The following is a 1,054-nucleotide window of genomic DNA, read 5'->3' as shown; positions in this document are numbered from 1 at the left end:
CAAGAAAATGATTTTCTTAATTCAAAAGGTCTAGATTTGTTGAAATATGATTAGTCGTTCAAAGTAATATATATTTGATTCAAAGAGTTCGATTCTTTGAACTAATTCGGGACAGATTTGTATCAATAATTTTTCCATATTTGAATCAAGAAGTTAGATTTATTTACATCAAAGAAATAATAATTTGATTCAAAATAATATTAATTAAATTACAGTATTCATTTTTTTGTCACAAAGAGTTCATGCATTTATGGCAATGAAGCATTTATTTAGATAATCAAGGTATTGTGTTTACTTAAATTCTTATTTCTTCAGTGGAAGAGAATATTTCATTCACTAGAATCAAATTATTCATGACAAATAAACATTTGTTCTAACGAAGTAATCATTTTTTTGTAATAAAATATTTAATAATTTGGCAGCATTTGTTTCAATTGAATACTTCTTTAGATTAAAGAAATATATTGTTAAATTAAATAGCCATGCTTTTGATTTGAAGAAATATTTCTTTGGCGATTATGGTGAGATTTAAATATTGTTTTCCGCTTTAAAATTTCCATGACACGTTAGCGTCGTGATCAACGCTGTGGTCTTTACATGCGATTGACCAAAGTTCAATTCCTGCTGGGGGTGGATTTTTTCATCGAATTTTTCTGTTTCAGGTTCATGAAGATTTTAAATTATGTTATTTCTTTGAATTAAATATGTGTATTAATAAAAATGATAATTATAATTTCGGTTAAAAGAATCCAGTTGCTTATTCAAGAAAATATGTACTACATTTGAAGTACTAACTACTTTATTGCACTAGCGCATGGTCAAGACCAAAGAAATATTATTTTAAATCAAGAGATATATTTTTGTGATTTAAATATTCAGAAATTTGTTACAGGGAAATACTTTTTGAACCCATAAAATATTTGCTTGACCTTGAAATATATTTCTTTCCTTTACTGGTGTATTTACACGCCTGTCAACTGGCCGCCAGCCAGCAGGAAAATTATAAGAGTAAAAGAGATAGATAGTACTTTTCTTTTAAGTTGCCGCTCTCTGT

The sequence above is a fragment of the Belonocnema kinseyi genome, chromosome 1 (assembly GCF_010883055.1).
Source record: "Belonocnema kinseyi isolate 2016_QV_RU_SX_M_011 chromosome 1, B_treatae_v1, whole genome shotgun sequence".
In the NCBI taxonomy this organism is placed as follows: domain Eukaryota; kingdom Metazoa; phylum Arthropoda; class Insecta; order Hymenoptera; family Cynipidae; genus Belonocnema; species Belonocnema kinseyi.
The sequence above is the reverse complement of the archived record's forward strand: the minus strand, read 5'-3'. Positions refer to the sequence as shown.